The following is a 24884-nucleotide window of genomic DNA, read 5'->3' on the forward strand; positions in this document are numbered from 1 at the left end:
ATAACATAAACATGTTTCTTTCTAAATTCCACATCATATAGTATGATCTTGGTGATATGCCTTCAGAAATCTATAGAACCATTTTCTTTACTCTTTACCTTCATGACTATGTTTAACACCTAGTTTAGATTCATAGTGGTCAAGCAGCAGATTAATATTGTTTAGGAACAGTTTTCCTGGGTCATTGCAAAAGAAACAGTAAATATCCCCTGTGTCAATCAGCTCCATTCAGGAACCAAACAGGAAGTCAGCTGTTAGAAGTTATTTACATAGATAGCCTTTTGGTATTTTGCCCACCTTCTCTTATTCTCTTGCCTTTCTTTTTTCTGTTTTCTGTTAATTCCCATCTTTTGTTTGTTACTCTTCTTTCTTATTTTTCTTCTCCTTTTTAAATGCTACTGTCCTCTCTTCAGTTTTCCCTTGTCTTTCTTATTTGTAATTTTTTTTAATTTTTAGCTCCCCCTTTTCACTCAAACACATCTTTTTGAAGAACTATCATAATTTTTTTAATGTTAGTTTTCATCAATCAAAGGTTTCCCTTAAATTGAAGAGGGAGGAAAAGAAGCAGACAGAACTATTTTCTATTTTGTTTTGTTTCGTTTTGTTTTGTTTTATTTTTTCCTTATGCATACCCCAGATCAACTCAATGGGAACATACAAAAGAATACTCCTTTAGGGCTGGGTGCAGTGGTGCATGCCTGTAATCCCAGCTGCTTGGAAGGCTGAGTCAAGAGGATCTCAAATTCAAAGCCAGTTTCAGCAAAAGTGAGGCTCTAAGCAACTCAGTGAGACCCTGTCTCCAAATAAAATACAAAAATAGGGCTGGAGATATGTCACAAGTATCGAGTAAGAGAGGAATCAAGTTTGGTTCCAACAAGTGGATTTTATTCACGCAATGCACACTCAACTTAACATTCCTAATAATAGCAAGTCACAAATACATTGAAGATTCACTCCCTTGTTCACCTAGAGTCCAATCCCCATGGACTTACTCAATGCAACGTCTCTCAGCCAAGAAGTCAGTCAGCAAGACCGAGGGGATTCTTCTCAGCCGTAGCCTCTCTCAGCTCCTCGGATGTCTTTGGATGTCCTCGGGTGTCTGATAAGCCCGAGGCTGGGTGGCGGTCGTCACTGCAAGAAAGGTGTTCAGTCGTCTGGCCTCGGTGACAACGGTCGATCAGCAATCAGTGATGGAGTGGACAGCAGCCGGCGCAGTCAGACAGAGTGACGTGACATGGAGTCCTCTGGTCATGGTGCTATGACAGTTTGCTCCAAAATCCCAGGGGTTTAAGTAGTGATTTTCAGCTCAGTCATGCTCTGGTCTTCATTGATAAAGACTAGAACACGACTATACTAGGAACCACCACTCAAATCATAGATAAAGGTTCATATCTGTATTGTTCAGGAGTGTCATCCTGCCACACAGCAAGTTTGTCACCAGGCGCCTTTTATGATTTTAGTTTTACAAGTCCAGGCAAATACCAAATACAGCTTATTATTATTACATAACACACAAGTATAGCAATTCCTGTTATTTCCTTGTCTCATTACAAGATGTGGCTCAGTGGTTGAGTGTCCCTGAGTTCAATCCCTGGTACAAAAAAAAAAAAAAAATTCCTTTAACTCATTTTATAAGCAGTATATCAAGGGTGGATCCAGGTTTTGCAATACCTCAAGCTTATACAATCTGGAGGTTCCATCTTTAATTAAAGTAATATAAATTTAAGTATGAAGGCAAATACTTGTTTTAAATAAAAGCAGTCAAAACATATTGAAAATTTTTGAAAGCTGAAAAATGTTGTAAATACTTAAATACCAAAAAAACAATATAATAATTTTGTGAATTAACTGCCTGATGTCCTCCACAATACTTTCCTCCCACATTCCTTGGCTTCATTTTCTTTGAATCTTCTTCATATAGCAATGATTTTATAATAGTCTCTATAGAAAGAATAATAGTACTGTGACAGGTTTGTATTACACATAGGAACATGAAGTGAATTCTATCTCATGAAATTCCTACCAACAGAGGAAAAATTGTAATTGTCTCTACTGTATTATCAAATGTATACCTGATAGGAAATAAATTTCATTTTGATTGGAATCAGTAGGTACTTAATCCCACAATTTTCCACTGATGATTAGTTTCAGACTAGTTCTGGCTTGATACATTTCCAGTGTATTTCTTCCCTACTACCCACATATAACTGTTAGTTGTTTCATAAGGTACATTGATATGATAATTCTCTGACCCTGAATCTTTACATTATAGCTTAGGGTGAATTGGCACATATACAGTAGAAGTATTCTCAAACACTCTTACCAAAAAAAAAAAATTGGCTTCCAAATTAGGAGGAGTTTTTGCTCTGATATTTTGGATAGTTTCCTGACTGTTACAGTCTAGGTATATTTTGCATATCAAATGAAAATATATTAAACATATTTTATCTTTTGAAAATGAGAAAAGTCACTGTGACTTTTAACCAACGGTTTTTCATTCATTCACATTGCTGTTTCTTGATGCAAGTGTGCATGGGATGGTGAATAGAGCATGGCCGTGGTGCCAAAGCTAGAATCATTAAGCCGTTCCAGTGGAGAGTAGGTCATTCTGAAATCTCCGGATCAACTTTTATTTATTTGTTTGTTTGTTTATCTTTTTGCAAGTTGGAGATCGAACCCAGGGCCCTGGGCATGCTAGGCAGAGGCTCTGTCACTAAGCTGCACCCCCAGCTCTGACCAACTTATAAGTAGCAATGAGGTGCTGTGGTGCACACCTGCAATCCCAGCAACTCAGAGGCTAGGGCAGGAGGATCACAAGTTCAAGACCAGTCTGGGCAACCTAGTAAGACCCTGAATCAAAACTAAAACCAAAAGATCTGGAGATATAGCTCAGGGTTCAGTGGATATAGCCCTAGTTTCAATTCCCAGCACTGCAAGGGAGAAAAAAAAAAAAAAAAAAAAAAAACCTTTAATAACAGATCTATAGCTAATTGGGCATGTTAAAGCTGTCAACAGAAATATATGGCAACTTGGGTAAGACCTGTGATATCTATGTCCTCTCAGGCAGTGGGTCACAAGGTGAGCTGCATGCAAATCTCCCTGGGAGATTAAAGAAATCCCAATGTCTTAATTGCTCCCTAAATCAATGAAATTCAAACCTCTGAGGGTAGGATCTAGGCAACAGTGGGGTATTTTGTTGTTTTTTCATTTTGTTTAGACAAGATTCTACCGTATTGCCAAAGCTGAGAACCTGAGAACTGCAGACCTCAGACTTGTAGGTATAGTAAGTCAATTATGGCAACCCAACCAGCCCTCAGTTGCACTTTAACTCACCATTGGGGTGACATTTCTCTGTTCCCTTGTATAACTGTATAGTTCCAAAAATTTCTTACAGCCTAGACTGCCATGACAATCCCCAAAAGAGAAGGAACACAGCAAATTTAAAGAGAAAGGGCACTAAAGAACTTGAACCCTGCTTACTCATCTAATTAGTGTTTCAAAGAAAATTGATAGCAGGAACTTGTACTGTCCCCAAGATTTACTGAGAATAGTTTACTAAATGCAACACACTACTGAGAATCTACTGAACTTCTCAAAGAGTAAGTCATTTTACATTCTGAGGAAGGTTTATTTTATATAATAGTGTTTTGATGTTAGCAAAATTGTGAGAGAAAAGCAATCATTTTCCTGTAATTCTGGGTAAAATATTCTCCCTATGTTCTCCCTTTCCTTTGAAAACCCTCCTATCTGGTAATAAGAGATTAGGGTATAAAACTTTGATTGAGAAGAGCATTTTTCAATTTGTGTTCCTTGAAATATGAGTTTTTTACAACGTTAATAGATGTTATATGAAATGCTACATATTCTCTTTTCTTTGAGAGTCAAAACACACTTTTGTATGGCAAAAGCTCTGAGTTTTGCATAAATAAATCTAATTAATATCTTCTAACCAAATGTTTCCCAAAGTTGTGTAACCATGGAATTCCCCTCCCCCACAGGCACACATTTCAGGTATTTAGTGGTTTGGAAGATTTGGAAGAGAAGTGTTTGTTTGTATTTTTTATTTTCCTTGTTTGTTTTTAACAGAACATCTATCGACTAGTAGTGGTCTGGAAAAATGATCTCTCCCAAAGAAATCAAAATCAAAGCTAAAGATAATGCTTTCATCCTGAAATTGTAGGCTTGTAGGGACAGTAGATTTTCTCATAGCTACTTATAATCTTAGAGGTAGACAGTCATTTGTCATTTTCCAGCATAAAAAACCCTACCATGACTACTGCTACATCATTAGTTCTAGAAGGATGTGTCCAATGATTCAGTCCATCTGATTTTCCAGGTTTGGGGGCAGACACTTCTATGGCACACAGAAAGCTATAGCAGATTGGGCCCACTCTGAGCCACAGGCAAAATATTCATAGATCAAGTATTTAGTGAATTTTACTTGCCAGTTTTCATGGCATGTGTAATATTTTTTAGCTGACTATTAATAGTCTCCAAAACCAAACATGGTTTACATTTTACATGAGATATGCAGTCCTATTTCAACAAGGACTCTCTCCTTGGCTAAACCCTCTGAACTTTGTTCTCAACCAGGCCTCGGCATTTGGACTTCCATGTTAGTCTTTGTATTACTTGGTTTTAGGGAAAAAACCTGCTAATTCAGTTTAGTAAAAATCCCCACCCTTGATATCTCATCACCCTAGATATCTGAGCAAATTACTCATTCCACCAGCCACCCCCACGTGATATGGGATCACTTCCACCTGCCTTCAGCAAGAATCCTATCAAGTTGGTTCAGCCAAAATTCCCCCATATCCCTGATGTTTCCTCTTAGTGCTTTTCCATTCTACCAACTCCCACCCTGCTCCTTCACTATAATTCCTCACTCATCCCTACCATATTCAGAATTGAGCCCAGTTCAGTTCTGAAGACACTTTTCCCTTACTGCAATAATTCCTGAGTCTGTTTTTACCACTTTAATTACTGTCCAGTTCTGTTTTTTCTTTAATAACACACAAGCTTGTAATGATAAATTTACAGTGGAAGTAATAAACATTTGCATCAACTTGGAAAGTTTTTATTGAAAGTACTTAAATATATTGAAAAACTAGACTGACAGCTTTGAAACACAAAGTCCTCTGTTTATCCATAGAGGATTTATGATTGCCACCAGCAATTCTGAGCTTCCTTTATGAGTGTACCTCTGCCTACCCCTCCAGAGAGTGAGAAGAGGGTTCAGATTCCAGGCCCATTCAATTCTTGGCTCCTCTACTGAGACTGCCAATTAGAGCATTTTGTGATATGGACATCTGTCCACTGGACTGAAACCAGCTCATTTCACAAAGCAGTTGTCAAATGGTATCAACTTTCTGTGACAACCTGTGTTGGATTCAAACCCATGCCCTTCGAGGTCACATGGCTTCCTCTTCTGTCACTAAATCCTTTGGATGCCCAGAAGTTAGGCACGCTCATTTTCAAAGCTAATTATAAAATCAGAAAGTCATCCTCATTTCCCTTAATTCATGGAAATTTTATTGATGCATTTATTACAGAAAAATTATCCCTTTAAGTGCATGTTGATTCTTGGAAATCTGGGCATTTTTCAAATAATTTTGAAAGAAGTTTACATTTTTAGCATTGTTTCAATGGGTGCTTCTTGAGAACGTATTATCTGGAAGTATGCAAATGCTACAACCTTCCTTTTATTGTTTTTGTTTTCATTTGTTTTTCTGAGCATATCTGCTAAATAACAGAAATACATTTTGTCTCTCTTTACTCTAATTTTTCTTTCCTTTTTTAAAAAATTCAGTATAGTACAAGGTAAGAAGTTTCATAAGGGGAAAGGTAATGTTTGAAGTTACATTAGTTTGGATGTAGTTTAGTTTCTCAACTATATATAATTACTTTGAGAAGAAAATCATAAAAATAGCTTTATTGTTACATTTTTGCCAGTGGGTGTGTGAAGTGATTTAACTTACAGGTAATGATTATGTCATTGTATCGATACAGGGCATGCAGCCTCCTAAGCCTAATGAATCATCCAGACTGACAAGAGGAGGTGTAAAACTCCTGCCTCCTTCTTTTCTGTCTCAGATTCCTGCATTTATAAAGTAGAGAAAATCTTTCTCACAACTTGGAGAAGGCAGTGGTAAGTGAGGAATCAAAGCTCCAATATCATAGATATAAAAGCATCAAGATAATGTGTCAATTCCTTGTATTGGAATTTAAAAATTAATGGGGTTATGGTGAATCACCCAACCCAAAAGATGATGGTGGCATAAGATATACATTGTAAATGGCTGTCAGAAGCCACCTACTGTACAGAAGGAAACAAAGCTGAACTTTACAAAGTTGAACTCAGATACAAACTAATCTCATAGAACTATTCTATGTTGTTTGTCCCTGTTTTACCTCTATAGGATAAATGTGTTGCATAACCCAACCATTTATTTAGACAGGAAGAAACAACACAAATTTTAAAGGTCTAGTCATAGCACTGTATCCCAGGGTAATTAAAATTTCTATTTTTGCAGCCAATGTCCCCTGTAACCATAGCTTATTAAAAGAACAAAAATTTTAGATCTGGAGAATATTTGTGCCAAGGACAATGCTTGACCAAATATAATTAGCTGAATTTAGATAAATTCTCAATCTGGCTTTCTTTAACTTGAATAGAAAAATCACACACTTCATTTAACATGAATGGATTTGAAAATGAACATTTGGATTATCTGTGAGGATATTTTCCCAGAATAATAGGCCAAAGATTTTTTGATGTGCTGCATAGAAGTTCTTTGTTGACCCAAAGAATGTATCAGCCTTCTGTTTTTACTTTCTAGTTCTATTTGCTGATTTTTGTTAATATTTACAATAACAGAAATAGTAGGTGAGGAAAATCAGGAGAATAACAGATCCATTTAAATCTTTACTCTTTGTTTTTTCAGTACTTCTTGTTCTTTTTCTTAGGATAATTAGAGATAAATGGTATGGTATTATATTTGCTCAGATAGCAATACAAAAATGCCTATTTCCATCATTTTCAGTAATAGACTTTCAAGCTATATTTTCCTCAAACTTGATCCTCATTATTCCAGTAATATTTAAGCTATTAATTTCTCCAGAGAGTGCTTTTTGAAAATGGTAAATTATAAGACAAATCCCAAAATTACATTTTCTTTAATTTACAGTATTGTTCAAGCTCTACTCTTAGCATAAATGAATAGTCTGAGCTGCAGTCGGAAATAAAGCCTTGAGCATTAAACAGTTGGCTTGGAAACAGAAACATTAAGAATATGATTGAAATTTTTTTACAGAAGATGAAATAACAGCATGCGCAAAAGCTCATTTATGATAATTCTAACATTTCTGTTACAGTTATAGAAAAGTAACAACATTTACCCAAGAAAAAGAAAGAAAGAAAGAAAGAAAGAAAGAAAAAAAGAAAGGTGAAGAGTTTTACTTTCTAACCAATTGTAGTGATATCAATTTTGCCCTTAGTAAAAAGTGATTTTCATACTTATATAGGTTTTTTTTCCTCTCAGTTTCAAGTTTACCATTTTGAAGGAATGCAAAGCAGGTTTTCTCAAAACAAAAACTCAATTGCAAAAGTTTTCATACTTGATGTCTAAAATGCCATCATGATATAAATGTGTAACAACAGCAATAAATCCAAACAGCTCAGAAAGATAATGAAGTCAATAAGGGCCTATAAGCCTATAAACAGCAGCACGTTGAGCTTATTTTATGATAAAATGGCATCAATTAGGCTAATGTGTAATTAAAATATATGAAAGTTTTCCCTGCTTCTGAAAGTACATGTCAACCATTTATTTAACCTTATTTTATTACACATTAGTTTTATCTGTTGGCTTTTTTTTTTTTTTTTTTGCCTTTTTTGAGGGTAGGAATGTGAGAAAGAGAATACTTTTTCTAAAATTATGAAGATCAAACTTCTTGAATATTCTGATTATATGGTAAATTGCTAACAATACCATCAGATGCCTAAGCAAGCATTTGTGATTCTTCAAATGACAAGCTTCCAATTCTGACTAAGAAAATCACTACCTCCATCTAGTGGTAACTGGTTGTGGGTTACCCAAAATTCCAGGACACTTTTTTAAAATGTCTTTTTGCTTTTGTCATGAAAAATAGTTGTACTTATGTAGAAAATTAAGCTAAATTTTGGTGATTTTCTGGACAATTTCCTACAATCTGAAGAAACATGGCATTATGGTATTTCACTCCCAAGTCAAAATGCATAAAATACATTGTGGGGCTTACAATCTAGTTAGGGAGAGTAGACACATATGTATGAAAGATGAATGAAAGAGAACACATATTAATTATCAAATGAGTGATAAAGGCAATTCCAGGACTCAGAATACAATGCCCCCCAAATACTGCACATTGAAATATTGAGTATTTAAGCTGAAGGAAATAGAACACCAGAAGCAGGAGTCTCTGTCCTTTTCTTTTTATTTATTTATTTTTTTATTTACTTATTTATTTATTGTTCTAATTAGTTGTACATGACAGTTGACTGCATTTATACATTTTAATAGATCAAACATAAATAAATAGATGAAGTGTAATCTCTCATTTTTCTGATAATACAAATTGTAGGATCATATCAGTCATGCAGTCATATATGTACATGAGATACTGTTTTACTCTACTATCATTCCTACCCCCATACCCCTCCCTCTCCCTTCACTTGACTCTACCTAATAGAAAGTAACTCTATTCTTCCCTATTCCCGCCACATTGTGAATTGCCAGAGAAAACATTCAGTCTTTCGTTTTGGGGGTTTGGCTTATTTCACTTAGTATGATATTCTAACTCCATCCATTTACCAGCAAATGCCTCCTGAAGACCTTCATGTGAGAGGCATACTGCCCTATACCCTGAAAGAAGGAATGAAACACACCAACATGTTACAAAGAAGAATTTGAACCAACAGTCCTTGCTAAATCTCCCCCAGTTTGTTACCATGAGATCATATCCCCTTTTCTACACAACCATCCACTCTTCATTAAACCTAAGCATAAAAATACACATTTTCCTATATAAATACACATTACTTCACTTCTGAAGGCTCCTGTATCTAATAAAAGTATCATTAAATAAATGTGTTATGTTTTCCTCTTATTTATTGAGGTTCTGTTTGTTTGTTTGTTTGTTTTAGTTGTTTTTTTTTTAGTAGAGATTTCAGTCATGAACCTTGTGATGGGTGAAGGAAGATGTATAGTTTCCCTCCAGCAGAGTTCCCTTAAGAGGACACAGAGGAGGGTGTGGTTTTTTTATTGGTCAGAACTCTGAACAATAAATTGGTTAGAGTATTTAAGCTGAAGGAAAGGATTCAGAGAGTATGTGAAATTGAAATGACCTTTAAAGAGATGATGGGAATTACATACCAGGGAAGACTGAGGCAGAAGCAACAGTTTTAGACAAGATTGGGAGACAAGATGTATTTGGCTCTGGGGCATTTTGGGAAGATAATAAGTAAATCCTTCCCTGCAAAAATAGTTCTGTGTATGATAAGAAAGTGAGGGGAGGGTAGAAAATAAAGTAATTATAGCTATCATAGATAGAATTATCATAGAGGGTCTTAAATGTCAAGATTTTAAAAAGCTTCTCTATATCCATCATACATGGTTTATAATGGACTTTGATGTCCAAAACTTTCTTGAAATAGTAGGGGGAATATGTACATGATCATATATGTAATTTTCTGGGAAGATGATCAATATTGTCATCAGATTATCAATAGGATTCATTGCTCTGTTAAGAAGCAAATATAAAATGTTTTAAAGAGCAAACTGACATACTGAGCTTTGGAAAGATTTCTCTGGCATCGATGTGTTAAATACTTTGAAAAATCTCCTTAAGGGAGTCCAAAATTTAGGCTCCAAGAGTGTGTGTGTGTGTGTGTGTGTGTGTGTGTGTATATATATATATATATATATATATATATATATATTTAACACTGATGTGCTTTTATGTTTCTGTCTGCCTTGATATTTGGGATTCAGAACTCATAATGATGGCAGCAATCATAAGTGTTTCCAGTGTTTCCATTTGTTGAAGACTATATGCTAGGCACAGAACTAAGTTCGTTCAACAAATACTTATGATTGCTTATTATTTTTCAGATAGGTTTTAGTTATTCTTAAAATAATCAAATGAGTTACTTATATTCCCCTAATTTTATACAGCAGGAAACTAAAGTTTAAAATTAAGGCAACATTCATATAGTCATCTGGTTGATAGCTTGTACAGCGTCGATACCAACCTAGATCTTTCTGACTCAAAAAGATGTGTGAAAAGTGAAACTGTAAAAGTATTTGGCCAGAATGCAAGATTTTTAAAAGCCTGCATCTTGTCCTTCTATAGTCTTACCTTTCCTTTTCCTTCCTTCCCCTCCCTCCAACCTGTCCTTACCCTCTCTAACCTCTACCATTACAAAATAGCCAAGAGATATAGGCACAGAGCCCAAAGTCAGGTAAATGTGTCTTCTTTGTCACTATGAAGCTTTTGTCCAACGCTCCAGTGTATGAACTAGATAGGAACCAGTGGCCAAGCCCCTTTTCACAGCTCCGTGTTTCCCAAACTGTTTTCCTAAGACTATCAGAAAGAAGCTACTTCATGTAGTAGAGGAGCAAAAGTAACATCTTTTCCTCATTTATTGCAAGGTTCATGACTGAGGTCCCTATAAAGAAAGACAGATTAACAACAGAAAAAGTATACAAATCTAAGTTTTACATGATGTGAGGAGCCTTCAGAAATGAACACCCAAAGAAACAGAAAAACCTGTGTATTTTTATAGTGACATTGATAAAGAATAGACAGTTATGTAGAAGTGTATCTGAACAGAAAGGGTATGATATAAAGGTAATAAACTTAGGGGAATTTAACAAGGCCTGTTTGTTCATATTTTTCTTAGTGTCTATATGTCTACAAGGATAAGGATGTTCTTTTCCTTTGGGTATAGAGAGGAGATCTCTGAAACACAGGTTTTATAATCTGCTTCAGGGGAGAAGGGATGGGGGAAGATGAGGGAGAACTTTGGGTTTCTGTCCTTTTCTCAAATACCAATGTGCCATAATTATACCCATCAGTATGCCACTTAATGCCATTTTAAATTATTCCAGTGGAAAACATCAAGGAAATTCTACGTTGCATATTTCCATTTAGGCATTTAAGAATGAACAATCACAGATTTAAAAAAAAAAAATCCAAGAAACCCTGTAAGAAAAAGATAAGTGAGCTCAAGACACCTTTTTTCAAACTTGTTTGGTCAAGGACTGTCTCACCATATAACTACTATTAAGCATACTGCAGAAAGTGAACCATGTTTGGAAAACCATGGCAAAAAAATTAACAGGTTTAAATAATCTACAATGCTAAAATAAGTCCCCTCCTCTTCTACTGATGTTAGCATCACAACTTCAATACCTACAAAATTGAGTTCCTCTAACCCCAAACATTTCATGTATTTACTTTTCCTAAATGCCAGAGGTTCATCATGATACACAAAAATGAGTGCAAGCTTCACACTAACACACACACACACAAATACAAAGCACAATTAAATTAATTCCAAAATCAATGCAACCACCACTGCAGCACTTTACAAGGTAAGCATCAATTACTTGTTAAATATGATTTCCAAACAAAACCAATGCTACCAAATCAGGAAATACTAAAATCTAGAGCTACATGATTCTAAACAGCCATAAAGTATGGCAGAGAAGAGAGAAAAGAAAGCAATCTTCTGAGTTTCACGTTCTCTGGGATGCCCATCACTCCCTGTCTCAGGAGTCTCAAGCGTCCCATCCACGGACTCAAATTTCTTTTGGGAGAAGGATCCCATGAGGAGTTTAACTATGACCCTAGAATCCCATATCGGAGGGAAAGTGAAAGCAGTTGGGAATCCATCATTCATGCATACTACCACACTGCCTCTCTCAGAGAATATGTGAAACACTCCAATTTTCTTTGGAATTTTACAAACTACTCTTTTGGCACCTCCATTTATAAAGTCTTTCCTGGAAATCGCATCTATTTAGTATCTATAAAACCTCAAATTTTCTCTTCTACCTCTCTTTGTTTTCTGCATTCCTTGCACAAAGGTTTGAATTGACAGTGGGTTCCACAGGGAAACTTCCATGCCTTCTTATGAGCAAGGAACACCAACCACAATATTAAGCAATTCTCACAGCCCTGATCTCATTCATTCATTCATTCATTCATTCATTTTCTTCCCCCCTCATCCCCTGACCCCATGTGATGTCCTGATTTGGATGGCCTAGGGCTGCCAGACAGGCTGGTGGTCCTCTCTTCTCTGAAATTCCTTAGGCCAGTCTTCCACATCCCTAGCAGAGAAAGCCCTTCTCCCCACACTTGTGCCCCACCAAAAGAAATGGTGCTGTAGTTTTCAGAACTGACATCTGTTGGTGGTGTGGTTTAAGGAATCTAATGTTAGAGCACCTGTAGTCTCAGGATGAAATCTGGGCTTTGTTGTTGTTTTCAGTTGAAGGCCTAAACAGCAGACATCTGGAGAAATCAGACCCAAAAAAGGGAGAAAAGAAAATCCTCGTGCTTTCAAATAAACCAGAGTACTTGTCAAGTTAGCCTGAAGAAACAAATATCTTTGCAAGTGAGAAACTCTAGAAGGAATTATCATGAGAGTATCTTCATTTACCATTATTTGATGACTTAATGGACAGTGCTTTAATTCTTGTTTGGTAGAAAATATGAGGGTCTTGGTCTTAAAGGAAACAGTTTCTTCAATTTATAATTTTATTTTAATTATTATATGTGTCCCACAATAAGTATTTGCTGCTAGCACTACTTTGAGGTGGGTGTCACCTCAAAGTTACAATAAATCATACATAATTTAGTCTCTTTGAAGGTCTATAAATACAGTATAAAATGCTCAACTTGTTATTTGATGCAACAACTAAAATCAGATTTCTCTGGTGCTAATGTTTATCTCAGTGTTACAATTATGGCATGAATTCTTCTGAATTTATTTTGTTTGCAAAGAGCATTTCATTAATTAGTTACACCAGTCTCAAGAGTATTCAATTTTTTTTTTACGGCCATCAGTGTCAAAGCTTCTGCAAATATAAATATAAAATTATGACTCATTTTTTAAAGAAGTTTTATTAAGTGATTACTAAAATACCACGTGGAGACCATAAGTACTCCTAAGGGGTATATTTTCTGAAAATTTCTAAGCATTGAAGTTTTATTACTCGTATTGTCTATTGCTTCTCATTACCATTCCATATTGTTGTTTTCACAAAAAACAGAGAGTAAGAATCTGATCTTTGTATTCAATTATTAGTAACTAAGATATCAATACAAGATATTTCAGCTTATTTTATGAAAAATTGTCTATAATTCTTACCTTGTTTTTTTTAATTTTTTTTAGTTGTAGACGGACTTTTATTTATTTATTTGTATGTGGTGCTGAGGATCAAACCCAGTGCCTCACACACGCTAGGAAAGCACTCGATCACTGAGCCACAACCCCAGCCCTCTTAGTTTGATTTTTATTTCTTATTGTCAGACTATTGATTGTTCTTAATCTTCACATGGGAATGTATTACCTCCATTTGTTCCCATTTGAAGATATGACTTTCATTCTTAAAAGGCATATTTTTGTGTGTTTTATGATTTTTTTTATTGCAAATTCATACTTACTAGAACTTTGTAAGTGAGATTTATTTGAGGACTGAATTTAAGATGAGTTTCTTCAGAAAGATTTGAGTTTGGTCCTAAAAAGTACCTATGGAAACCAACCTGAATTTTTTGGAAAAGACCACACAGATAGTAGGATTTCTTTCCCCAAACCTACGTTAGGACCGAGCTAGTGATATTCAGGTGAGACTTTTTTTTTATTCTCATCACTATATTAATAGCATAGTGATTAAGACCACAGGTTGGAATCACAAAGCAGCCTGCTTATACCTATAATGTTATTAACCTCCATGTCTCCTCATCTGTAAAGTGGGGAATATATTATTCATTTTTTCTGGGATTATTGTGAGAATCAAGTCAGCACTTGCATAGTACTTAGAACTTACCTGGTATATAGTATAAGTCTCATAAATGTTAGAAAATGTTATTTCTAAAATATTAGTGACTGATTGCAGTTCTGATGTAGATTCAAGTCTTTAACAAACAAAATACCCAAACAAAATTTAGACATAAATGAAATTTATTGGAAAAAAAAAAAAAACTCTTGGGAATGATTAAGGGGGAGAGAACAGAAATAGGTGGGTAGAGCCTTCAGAACACAACACAGGATTTTCAAACTATACACTTATTCTGTGAAAACCTTGGCCATGTCAGAGGAGTTTCACTGAGAAAGGGCTGCCATTAGGAAAGTCCTGTGGTGGGCAGGAAAGACCAGCTCTAGTGCCATAATCAGTCATTCACCAAGAGAAACCTGTAGGAAGTACGACCTTAACATAAATGCCCATAGTGGATCTAAAGATGCAGCAGCTAGAGGCTGTCAATCAACTATGCTCCCAGCAACAGATGCTCTTGAAGGGAGATCTAAAAGACACATTTCCGTGGCCACCATGCAAGTGCTAGGGAATGTATTTTTCTTATATCATCATGGTGGCATTTCCAGGATTAGAGTGGAAAAAGTGCCATGCAAACTCTTCAGAGTTGTCAGCTGATTGTTGCCATAGGAATCTGAGGTCCACACAGGGAATGTAAAAGATCAAGAGATGAAACAGAAACAAAAGCCGTCATAAAGAGTTGGTGCTCAACTAGAGAATCATTTCACTATATTGAGTGATATATTGAACTATATCACACTACTCAGCAGAAGTAGGCAATCACTGACATTTGCTAGAACACAAGAAACAGCACAGAAATATCCTTGAACCAGGAAGAAACAATATGAGGTTAATTGGATGAGGTCCAATTTTAAGTCTCTTATTTATTATATGACCCAGATCATGGGTCCTAGAAAACTGGAGCTATAACCACACACACACTTCTACCCTCAATGGATTGATCAAGAAATCAAATCTGTCATTTCGACCAGCAAAACTAGTACTTGTTTCTGCTTTCTTCTCCCTATTTCAACTGTTTTACCTTTGGAAGCTATTACAGCCCCAGCTGAGGATGTAGCTGACAGTGGCATTCACTGCCAGGTATAAGTGACCCCATCTTCAGATGATTCTAACCCTCTCAGTGGATGCCAAGTGCAGCAAAGAGGAGCTGAAATGGCAAACTCTGCCAAAATGACAGATTTATGAGCAAAACAATGTCATTATTTTAAACCATTAAATTCCAGAGGTATTTATTATATAACAAAGGATAATTGGAACAACACTACAATGAATCCAACACAAATGCGAAGAGCAGCTCCTCAGCTAAATCTCCAAATGGATTCAAAGTCCATTCTGGAGACAAAGCCCAGAAAACTCCAAAACAGCATTGATGCAGTTGCCTCTTAAATTTACACTTGGATTCTTTTATCAGCAAAGAACAAGTTGTACAACGTTGGTCTAAAGCTTTTCTGTTATGATATTTATCTTTGTTACAAATCTTCTTACTTCCCCTCTTGACCACCATGCACTCTATATTCTCCATACAGCAGCTAAAGAAATCTGCTTAAAACATTAGTCTTATAATGCCCTTTCCCTGCCCAAAATTCTTTGGTAACTTTCCATTTTACAAAAAACAATTCCAATCGTTCTCGTAGCCAAAAGGCCTACAATCTAGCCTCCCACCTACCTCATTTCCTTCAACTCTGTCCCACATTCCTTCTACTTCAATCAGTTGACACCCTTCCCATTGCTAGAACTTTCCAAGTACATTTCTGTGTCAGGATTTCCCTTGGCTTATTTATATCTGTGTTCAAAATCACTTTAGTACAGAGAGTTCCAACAATTTCTCAATGCAAAATAAAATTTCCCTACTCTCTATTATTTTGCTTTGTTGTTTTTCTTCATAGCTTGCCATCATCTGACATATTATGTAAGTATTTGTTTACTTGTTTATTTTGTGTCTACTTCTACTAGAACAAAAGAGTCATAAAAGTAAGGACTTTGATTATTGCTCTGTCTTCAATGCTTAGAACAGTACCTGGCACCCAGTAATTACTGTTAGTTATAGGAATGAATGAATACTTTTAAAGAGGAGAGCCAAGAAATATAAATTTTAAACCATGTATACTCATTCTAATTGTCACCAGGGTATTAGGGTATTATGTTAGTCACATGATTTATGTTTCTGTTTATAGAAGCACAAGAAGTTGTAAAGAGATTTTAACAGGAAACATTGACTCAATTTCATGAATGAGATGAAAAATACCACATATATAAAAGATGTGGCTTGAAAAAGTTCAGATGTAGAAAAATTAATTGGCAATACTTCAGAAGGTTTAATGTGAGCAATTTTTCTATATATTTTATCTATCATAAATAATGTTCATGGATATTTAAAACCTTGTACTATAGTTAAAGGTCATAGATACAAACAATGAACAGTTCCTGGAACAACTTATAATGCTGTGATCATTCTTAACATTGTTTAACCATTTCCAGGACTCTTCATTTCTTTCCATAGGTTCAAATTTCTATCTGGTATCATGTTCACATTCTTTGTACCTGAAGAAATTCCTTTAATGTTACCTATAGTGCAGATCTACTGGCAATGAAGTCTGAAAAAAATTTGGAAATATCTTTTTTCACTTTCATTTTTGTAGATTTTCAAGGGGTATAAGAACTCTGAGTTAATCATTCTTTTTTTCTTTCAGTACTTTCAATATGTTGCTCCATTGAGTTATAGCTCTTGCAGTTTCTATGGAGAAATAAAAGAATGGAAGTAGAAAGACCAGGAGGCTTACTATAAAAACAAAAAGGATGTATGTTGGGACTGGGGTTGTGGCTCTGTGGTACAGCACTTGCCTGGTATGTGTGAGGCACTGGGTTTAATTCTCAGCACCACATAAAAATAAATTTAAAAATAAATAAAGGTTCATCTACAACTAAAAGAAAAAAAAAAGGATGTAGGGGCTATGTTGGCATGGTAATATCATACAGAATGGTCTTCAGAACAAGGATTAGCTGAGATTTAGAATACTATCACATGAAAAGGTTTCAATCAGAAAGATGATATAATCCTGGATATGTAGGCAACAAATAATAAAGTTTCAAATGAATGAATGAAAAACAATAGAAGAGCAAAGAAAAGGAATCAAGTTCACAATTATACATTCAATATTCCTGTGTCAAAACTTGACAGAAAATTTAGAAAAAAATTTAAAACTGTGAAAGATGTATTTGCTATAAATAAAATAAATTGACTTAACCTGATTGAATTTATTAAAATGCCACAAAAGAGCAGCAGAATACAATTTTTTTTCAAGTGCACATGGAACATTTACCAAGATATTCCAGGTCATCAGTCATTCATTGGAGAAAAGAGAGTGTCTTCAACAAATGGTACTGGGAAAACTGGAAATCCATATGTAGCAAATGAAATTAAACTCCTATCTCTCACCCTGCACAAAACTCAATTGGAAATGGATCAAAGACTTAGGTACTAGAACAGAGACCTTGTGCCTAATATAAGAGAAAGTAGGCCCAAATCTTCACTGTGTCAGCTTAGGAACTGACATTCTCAATAAAATTTAATGAATCAAAACACACAAAATATATTCTCTGATCACAATGAGATCTAGTTAGAAAATTCCAGAAAAGTTCCTGGAAAATTCCCAAAACTTGGAAATTAAATAGCATAATTTTTAATAACCCAAATGATCAAAGAATAAATGGAGGAAATTATGAAATATTTCTTTTTTTTTTAAATATTTCAATTGAATGAAAATGAAAACACAATATATCCAATTTTGTAAGAAGCCACTTAAAGCAGTACATATAGACAAATTTATAAAACTAAACAACCATATAATTTTAAAAAATCATCTCTGATGGCCTGTTTCTACCTTAAAATTTTTTTAAAGGACAGAAAAGAAACACAAAGTAAGCAAAAAAAATAAATAAAGAAAGTAATAAAGAAAGGAACTGAAATTAATTTATTGGAAAACAAGAGCAATAGAGAAAATCAATAAAATGAAAAATGGTTCTTTGAGAGGGTTAATCAAATTGACTAACCTCTAGCAAGACTAACAAATAAAAAAGAAAAATTTTACTTATTACCAAGATCAGAAATATCTTTAGGTGATGTCACTAAAGCTACTACAGAAAGGTAAACAGATATGAATAACTTTCTGAAATAAATTTGACAATTTAGACAAAACAGAGAAGTCCCTGAAGAAATTACCAAAACTCATTCAAGAAGAGATAACCTAAAATAGCCTTATATTTATTAAAGAAATTGAAGTAATAGTTTAAAACCTTCCCAGAAACAAAACTCAAATAAATCACTAGTGGATTCCATCAATCATCAAACATGATGCCAATTCTATAAAAACTCTTCCACAAAATATTGGAATATTCCAGAATCATTTTCTAAGAAGTCAGCATAATCCTGATATGAAAAGTGTTAGAATGTTTAGAAAAAGTGAAAATTATACATCTTATAGAGATCTTAACTCAAGAATAAATGAGAACTCTCAAAACTCTGTAATAAGAACATTAAAAAACTGAATAAAAATGTGTGAAAAATTTAGACAGATAAATCACTAATAAAAGCACACACATGGAAATATGCCCAACATCATTAGTTATTAGGAAAGTGCAATTTAAAAGCACAATAAGATGCCACTAAACACCTCTTATAATGACTGAAAATTTAAAGACTGGTAATTAGAACTCTCATTCTACTATACACCTATTATAATAGTTAATATTAAAAAGGTTAATCATACCGAGTGTTTGCTGGCAAGAATGGAAGAACTGGAAACTTCATGCTTTGCTGATGAAATGTAAAATGGTACAACCATTTTGGAAAACCATTCCGTAGTTTATTAAAAAGTTAAGCATACTCTTACAATATGATCCAACCATTGTACTCCAGGGTATTTACCTGAGAGAAACGAAATCATATATTCATATCTGTTACATGCACAAAACTGTTATCGCAGCTTCATTTGTAATAGTCAAAACCTGGAAACATTGAAATACCTATCAAGACAAACAGCATAATACATAAAACAGTATAAATTCCTCTCTAAATAATTATGCTGAGAGAAAGAAACCACACAGAAAGAGTACATACTTTATGATTCTCTTCTTATAAAATTCTTGAAAATATAAATAGCTCTATAATAACAGGAAGCAGATCAGTTGTTGCCTTGAGACAGAGTAGGGCATTAGAATACAGAAACAGGAGAGACGGATTACAAAACAGTGTAAGAGGAAAATTTGGGGAGAATAGATATGTTCATGTTGTAATCGTGGGGATGATTTCACAAGTGTATACAAGTTATTGCAGTCTATTGTATGTCAGTTACACCTTAAAAAAATCTACTAAAGAAATGGATTTAGCCAGGCACAGTAGCACATGCCCATATTCCCAGTGACTCAGGAGGCTGAGGTAGGAGGATCTAGAGTTCAAAGCCAGCCTCAGCAAAAGCACAGTGCTAAGCAATTCAGTGAGACCCTGTCTCTAAATAAAATATGAAATAGGACTGGGGATGTGGCTCAGTAGTTGAGTGTCCCTGAGTCCAATCCCCAGTACCCCACCCCCACAGAAAAAGAAATGGATTTAACAAAAAAGTTAACAACTTGAATATTATTTAAAGAATGATTCTTTTACAGGATTTGGCTCATGGTGCTATTGGAAGATAGTGGAATCTTTAAGAGGCAGGGCCTACTGGGAGGTCTTCCAGTCATTGAGGGTGCGCCCTTGAAGGGTATATTGGGACTCCTTTCTGGTCTCTCTCACATCTTAGCCATGAGGTGAGAGGCTTTTGCTCTACTGCACACTTCCTGCCATGATGATGCTGCCTCAACACAGGCCCAAAAGCAACAGGACCAACAAACCATGGACTGAAATCTCCACAACTGAGCCAAAATGAAACCTTTGTAAATTGATTTAGCTCAGGTATTTGTTGCTGCAATAGTATGTTACACTAACACAAATATTAATAATTAAAATTTCATCTTTGACATTTTTCTTTCTGTCACACAAAAATAACATCGCTTTACACGTTGAAAAAATGTTCTAAATTAAAGTGTATTTGTCAGGTAGAAGATTACAACAACTTATCTATCACTTATCCCTGAATCATAAAGCATTTCGGTTAACAATATGACAAACACTTGTGCTTTTTGAGTTCAAGGGACATGGCTTATTGTAGTCATGTCTTTTAAGATAGACTGAGAGATGGTGAGAGTCCAGGATCCCAAACACTGTACTCCCATTACGCCATAGCTACACCTCTTGCCATATTCCACCAGGGATTTATATGTAGAAAGGACAAGGCTAGGTAAATGTACACGCTTTGTTAAAATGAGGATTTTTCTCCAAACTCTCCAGTGAGATGTGCATCATCCACTAAGGTGATCCCCCAGATGAAGAGAGGAGTCTGGCATTCTCTCTACACTAAACCAGTACTGTGTACCTCTTCATATCCCTCTAATATTTAGTTAGTGTAGATGTTTAATAAATGTGTTGAGAAAATGACTGTGAGTACAGCAGAGTAAAAATAAGAAAATTATTTCTAATGTCTATTTGATTAGAAATTGTTAAGGAAGATCTGATATATTAGCTGTCTAGTAGAATCTGTTAAAATATAAATATGTATATTTAAAATTTAGAGCCTGGAGAAATACAATGTGTAGCATTTGGCTTCTAATCAGAATTTTTATTGAAATAAGCCTTTTATTTCTTCCACAATGAAAATTTTTATTTACATCTTCTCTCTGAACAAAACGTTAGCAAGCGTTAGCAAGAGTTGATTGGAGGCGAGAGAAGACTAGCAGGAGGGAATCTGAATAGATGCTAGCAAGGGTTCCCTTCCTGCTGACTTTACTATTTTCAAAAGGCAAATGAAGAAGTGTGGAATTTATTTAGTGAAATATGTAATAGTTTTTAAGGAGCTTGGTTTCAGTGTAAAAACATTGACAAGGGCTATTGACATCAATTTACTTGAATGGATGGAAACAGTGAAACTTTTATTCAAGGATATTATAAACAATAAATTTCATGAATATTTATGGCAAAACCTACCAAATTATAATTCTTTACAGTGCATTGTTCATCTAAAATTTCACTGTCATAAAGTCATAACACAGTCAGAGTCTGGAATTCCTCATATAAATATTTACTGAATGAATTACAATCAGGAGAAGTTGCCCTACTATTCTGACTCCCTCTGATACCACCAGATCTTTTCCTTCTGTGTCACCACACCTAGAGGGACTATAGGAGGTCTCTAGAAGAAGACAACCTTCCCTAGAAGGACCCCATCCTCCAATAGCAAAGGACCCTACTGGTATTCTGTTAATAAGAGGAAGATGTTCATACAATGCACTAAATTGAATACTCAACAGGTAAAACTCAGTAAAAGTAGGTATCCTGAAGGTAGGTGGGATCCTTAAAAGGATCAAGTATATCTGCATTCATTTTAGTCTCTTATCTCTGTTTTGATATCAATTATGTGCTTCTATCCTTTCAGTCCCCAAATAGATTTTTTCTTAAAAGACTTACCTGAAGTCTTAAAATAGTAAAACTCACATTGATTCCTGGTATCATGCTTTAAATTTTTCCCAATACAATTAAAAATGATGCTGCCAACCAGAGAATAAGTTCAGAAGTGAAGGAAAGAAGGAAAATCACAAAGAAAGAAAGAATGGATGAGTCAGATAATCAAACATTCTCAAACAGCAACAAGGCTGTTAAATAGTTGTTGGCATCTATTGGTCAGTGGGCCAAGGTGAAAGAGTGAAGAAGGTTTCACCCACTGTTGGTTGGTGAGAGAGAAATGGAAAGAAAAAAAAAGGAGGGCAGCAAAAAAAGTAGCCACATTATTTGCAAGGTTTATTTTGAAATTATCAAAATTTTCTGCTATTTGATTGTTGTAATTTTATAAGTCTGTAAATATACCATCACTGAATTGAACATCAAACACCGGTGAATTTTATGGTCTGCGAATTATATCTCAAAGATTTTTTAAGTTAAAATTAACAAAAGAAAGGCTGAAAATTCTAAGTTTCTTTAGCACTAACAAAGTAGAGAAATGTGTTGTTTTAATGCCTAGAGAGCTAGCCACCTCACTAGCCACCTAGCCACCTAAGAAATTGGGAATTTAGACAAGGTCTCTGATGTTAACTAGAGAGAGGTTCCATCTGCACCAGCTAGTGTCTTTGCTGAAATGCTCTTCCCATTCCTCCATCCAGTCCCACCTCCCTATTAACAAACTAGCTCCTCGTAATCATTCATATCACAGGTTCCATATCACCTTTTTATAAAAGTCATCTCCAAATGTTTAATCTGGAATAGCCATTCATTCACTCTATCACATACCATTAAATTCTTTCATCAGTTTTCACTATCTGATAGGTTTGTGATGGAAAGTAAATATATTTGTTTCAAAAGCTGAAACCATATACACCATTAAGTTACTGTCTACATAAATATGACTTCACTATTCTGCTGTCAAAACTTCATTATTGCTGGGCATGGTGGCACACGTCTGTAATCCCAGTGGCTCAGGAGGCTGAGGCAGGATCGTGAGTTCAAAGCCAGCCTCAGCAAAAGTGAGGAACTAAGCAACTCAGTGAGACTCTGTCTCTAAATAAAATACAGAATAGGGCTGGGGATGTGGCTCAGTGGGCAAGTGTCCTGAGTTCAATCCTTGGTACCCCCCAAAAAAACAAAAACAAAAAACAAAAATCACTTCATTATTCCTCTATCTTCATTGACATGATTTATTTTCCAGAAAAAACTCTCACCCAAAAAGATAAAAGTTGTAAACAAGTTTTAAAAGATTTATTGAGGTGTAATTTACATGCCATAAAATTCATCCATGTTGGGGGCTGGGGAGATAGCTCAGTTGGTAGAGTGCTTGCCTTACAAGCACAAGGCCCTGGGTTCGATCCCCAGCACCCCAAAAAAAAAATTCATCCATGTTTGGTATACAGCACAATGGTACTTATCATAGTTATGGATTTATGCAAAAATTACAATATAATGGAGGTTGCTTTTGTTGTTGGTGGGGGAGGTATTTATTTGTTTTGTTTCATTGCAATTCTGGGGATTGTCCCCAGAACCCTGAATGTACCAGGCAAGTGCTCCACCACTGAACTACACCCCCCGTCCACCATAATATAATTTTCCTGCATTTTGATCACCCCTCCCCACCAAAAAAATTTGGGGCCCATTAGCAATCAATCCTATCTTCTCTTATTATCCCTAGGGACCCACTAATCACTTCCTGTCTGTGTAGATAGTCCTATTCTAGACATTTCATATAAATAGAATCATAAAATATGCATTATTCTGTAACTTTTTTCTTTCCCTGATATGATTTTGAGACTCATGGATATTTTAGTATGGATCAGCACTTCATACTTTCTTTTTTTTTTTTTAAGTTTTTTTTAGATGTCTATAGACCTTTATTTTATTCATTTATTTATATGTGGTGCTGAGGATCGAACCCAGTGCCTCACACATGCTAAGCAAGCACTCTACCACTGAGCCACAACCCCAGCCCCAGCACTTCATACTGTCTAATTTTTAAATAGTACTCCATCCTATGGGTATACTTAATTTTGTTACTTATTTACCAGTTAATGGACAACTGAGTTGTTTGCACTTTGGGGCTATAACTATTGTTGTTTTAAGTATTTGTGTACAAGTCTCTCTATAAATATTTACTTTCATTTCTTTTAGACATATTTCTGGGAGTAGAATTTGAATTGTATGTTAATTCTACGATTAATACCTTAAGAAACTGCTGAAGACTCTGTTTCCCAAAGAATCTGTACCGTTTTTATTTATTTATTTATTTATTTTGTGGTGCTGGGGATTGAACCCAGGGCCTTGTGCTTATGAGGCAAGCACTCTACCAACTGAGCTATATCCCCAGCCCCCTGTACCGTTTTTAAATATATAAAATTAGTAATACATAAGGGTTCTGATTCCTCCACATCTTCACCGACACTTGTTATTTTTCATGATTTTTTTTAATCTCTATTTTTTAGTGGCTATATGTCCTATGGTAACTTCCGTGGTTCTGAAGTTTTGCATTTCTCTATAGCCTATTGAGAATTCTTTTATATATCTATTGATCATTTGTGTATCTTCTTTAAAGAAATGTTCATTCAAACCCTTTGTCCATTTTTTATTTGGGTTACTTGTCCTTTTTTTTTTTTTCCCTGAGACCCCATTGCCCAGGCTGGTCTCAAACTCCTTTACTGCCTCAACTTCCCAATTAACTGGAACTGCTTGTGTCACCATGTCCAGTGAGTTGTTTATTTTTTTACTGTTGAGTTTGAAGGTTAGCAAAATGTGTCACATGGTACTTAGGTAAGAGAAGTATTCTCAACTGAAAGGCAAATTGAGAAAAATAAATGCAAGAAAAGCTCTCTGCCTTCTTATTTGCCTGAAAGAAGCACATAAATTTGTTAAAGGTGGCCTCCTTCTCTCCCTACCAGAAAAGAAATGTAATCACCAGAAGGAACGTAGACCCTGAAGAGCCCAGAGACAGTACTGGTGAAATCTACATTATAAACGTTGCTAAACGTGCCTTATCTACATTAATGTCCCTATGTGTTTGGCTTCTCACAATTTGACACCCTAGAGCTCTTTTCCTTTGTTTATTTGTTCATTTTACTTCTTTAAAATTTTTTTGTTTAGTAAGATGCTATGTGAGAAAATAAAGAATGCTATATAAGCCCACTTTTAACCATCCCTTTGAAAAACTCATCTGAGTGTCCCCA

General features: G+C 35.2%; 2 non-coding genes across 2 annotated transcripts; one reads left to right on the forward strand and one right to left on the reverse strand.

Annotated features, from left to right (window-relative positions):
* The first annotated feature begins 22980 nt into the window (after window positions 1-22980).
* Window positions 22981-23054, forward strand: Trnav-uac (transfer RNA valine (anticodon UAC)). Its single transcript has one exon. It is a non-coding gene; the product is annotated as a tRNA-Val (tRNA).
* A 902-nt stretch (window positions 23055-23956) lies between these two features.
* Trnam-cau (transfer RNA methionine (anticodon CAU)) lies at window positions 23957-24030 on the reverse strand. The gene has a single exon. It is a non-coding gene; the product is annotated as a tRNA-Met (tRNA).
* Window positions 24031-24884: the final 854 nt, after the last annotated feature.

The sequence above is a fragment of the Sciurus carolinensis genome, chromosome 2, assembly GCF_902686445.1.
Source record: "Sciurus carolinensis chromosome 2, mSciCar1.2, whole genome shotgun sequence".
Lineage (NCBI taxonomy): Eukaryota > Metazoa > Chordata > Mammalia > Rodentia > Sciuridae > Sciurus > Sciurus carolinensis.